Source organism: Elephantulus edwardii, unplaced genomic scaffold (assembly GCF_000299155.1).
Source record: "Elephantulus edwardii isolate Elephantulus edwardi_28Jun2011 unplaced genomic scaffold, EleEdw1.0 scaffold00200, whole genome shotgun sequence".
In the NCBI taxonomy this organism is placed as follows: domain Eukaryota; kingdom Metazoa; phylum Chordata; class Mammalia; order Macroscelidea; family Macroscelididae; genus Elephantulus; species Elephantulus edwardii.
In genome coordinates this window covers 2,129,455-2,132,690 of record NW_006399950.1, presented here as the reverse complement: position 1 = coordinate 2,132,690, position 3,236 = coordinate 2,129,455, and positions in this window count along the sequence as shown.

Here is a 3,236-nt window from a genome sequence, read left to right as displayed (position 1 = left end):
GTGTTAGTTAACAAGATTCTCATTTTACCCCTAAGCGTTTGCCCCCAGCTGGAGGGACAAGTTCTTTCATGAGAACGGGGCACACATGCCACCTGCTGGTTGTTTCTCAGCAGTTTCCCCAAGTTCCCTTCAAGTTCAAGAGTATTATTGGCAGCCAAGAGAAGTTATGGAGGGGAAAATGGCAATGCCAATGACATATCTAACTAATCTCCAAAATGCACAGAAAACATAAACATCTAAACAACAAAAAACAAACCATCAATTAAAATTGGTAAAGGCTTTCCAAATAGGAACCAGGCAAGAAAGCCCAAAGACACATCGCCACTGTTCTATATTCTTGAGAAGTCCAGCCAGAGCAATAAGGCAAGAAAGGGAAACAAAAGGCATCCAAATGCATAAAGAAGAAGTTAAACTTTCTCTATTTGCTGATAAGACAGAAAATCCAAGAGACTCAACAAGAAAACTTCCAGAACAGAATTCAACTAAATACCACTGTAAAAAACCAACCTACAAAAGAAATAATTTAGGTTCCTGTACAGTAACAAAGACAACTCTGAAAAGGAGGGGGGACAAAAGCAGTATTATTTACAACAGTCACTCTGAAGATACTCAGGAATAAATCTAACCAGAGAAAAACCTAAAAAAGTAAGAAAGAGAACTACGAAACACTAATGCAAGTAACCAAGGGAGACAACTATAAAGACAAGAATAGACTGTGTTCATGGATAGGAAGGCTGAGCACTGTGGGAAACGTCAACACTTCCCATAGGAGTCTACAGATGCAAGGATATCGCTATCCAGATCCTGTCATCACTTTTTAAGGTGACAGAAAAACTAATAATTTACTTTATATGCAAACTGAAGAGACCCTAGATATGCAAAAAAAAGAGCAAAGCAAGGCCTCAAGTGGCCAGAACTCAAGATCCACCACAGCTGTTAAAACAGGCAGATACTAAGCTCCCCCCCCCAACAAAATCAAACAAACAAAAAAACCAAAACAGGCAGATGTTGTTACAGCAGACACACAGGCTAGGCAGCAGATGGAGACTCCAGATGCACTCCATCTATCCATGGACTGCGTAGTCAACAGAGGGCCAAAGGCCATCAAATGGAAAAGAGATCATCATCTCTTTAACAGATTGTGCTGGCAAACCTTTATATCCATTTACATATAAATGAAATAAGATCCACACTTATCACCATATGCAAAGCTTAACTCAAGATGAATTAAAGATCTAAATATAAAACTATAAAGACATAAGAAGGAAACTTCGGGGTAAACTTAATGGCTCTAATTTATGACATTAAATAGTTTATCACACATAACGAAAAGGCATAAACAACAGATGACAAAACAGATGGAGGAAACTTCCAAAAAACTAAACTCATGACCATCAAGAGAACCTACATACTGGGGGAAATATTTAGTGATTACGCAGCCTACACCTTGACAAGAGAGAAACAAGTCACTTTAAAAATGGGAAGAAAATATAACAACCACTTTACCAAAGAAGACTGTCATGTAGCAAAAAAATCCATGAAGAGATGCTCAAAATCACAAGCCATCAGAGAGAGGCAAACCAAAACCACAATGAGGTATCATCTCATCCCAGCAATAAGAGTAACAACACAAAGAGAACACGTGCTGACAGGTGTGGAGAGCCTGGAGCTCTTATGCATTGCTAGTGGGATTGCAAAATGAAATTCCATGTATAAAATGGTTTGGGGCTTTCTTAAGAAGTTAGAAAAAGAGACACCATATGATCTAGTAAAACCTACCTGTAGGTATAAACCAAAGAAATAAGAGCCGTGACATAAATGTATGCACATCCATGTTCATCATAGCGTTATTCACAAAAGCAAAAGGATGGAAATGATGTAAGTGCTTATCCGTGAACGAACGGATAAAGAAACTATGGTGCATATGCACGGTGGAACACTACACAACATTAAAGAGACATGTTGTTGTGGTTGTTTTTGTTGATTGCTGTCGAGTTGAGCACATCTCATAGCGACTCTGTGAACAAAAGACCTAATGCCTTTTCATAACTGTTGTCATTTCTCCAAGTTCATAGAGTTTCCAGAGGCATGAGGTTTAGGAAGTGGATGCCACTCCTGCTTCCAAACCTGTTTTATACCTGGGAGCTCCAACAAGCACTTTCCACATTGGGACACCATTATGATATTTGATACCACAATGGAAAAGGTTCCACATCACAGCAACCCCATGTTAACTCACACAGCACATTGACAAAGAGTGATGTACAGAGTGGAGACTGTTCCTCCAGATATAATAACATTAGTCTTAACAACTTTAGCAGTGGTTAAGTGTCGTCAAGTTGAATACAATTCAGAGTAAGCCTTGCACAAAAGACCTAACCTCTGTTCTATAACTAACATAATTTCTGTACATTACATACCATTAAGTCAGAATCGACTCATAGCTGACCTTCCAGCAGATTTTCAGAGAAAGTTAATCACATGGGAGGAGATTGCCCAACTTTCTTCTGTGGAGCAGCTGGTGGATTCGAACTGCATGCCTTTGGGTTGGCTGACCAACTCCTTACTGGTAAACTACCAAATCTGTAAAACACCTCACAACGTGGATAAACCTGAAGGGTATTATGCTGTATGAGATAAGTAAATTACAAAAAAATTACAAAAGGAGAAATATAAGATCACTATAGTGAAAATTCAAGAACAAGCTTACATACAAGAAAGAAATGTTCTTTGAAGACCACCAGAGAGTAAAAGAGGGAGAGAAAACTTAACTAGATAGTGGACATGGCTCAAAAAGCAGCGAGTTCAAATCACCAGATGGTCTGTGGGCAGTCTCCTCTCATGTGATTTACAGCCTCTGAAAACCTGAGGGAGGATTTCCAACTGGGCAGCACATAGCAACATGAACGGTGGCCTGAAAGAAACCAGTGGAAATCTTCAGACGACAGCCCCTGATACGGAACATAACCCCAGATCCCACCATTCCGTCCAACCGTAGACCTAGAAGGTAAACATTATGCCATTATAACATTAAGCCATGCCACATGATCCTCTGAACAATCAGCTGAAGGGACAGTGTGGAAGAGGGAGACCCCAGATGAGACGGAGGCGATGTGTCAGAGTCAATAAGACTGGCTCAGGACAGGGCAGGGTTCAGCGCTGCTGTGCACAGGGTCACTGTGGGTCGCAGGCAGCTTGATGACACATGACAACAACAGCAACATGATGGATGAATG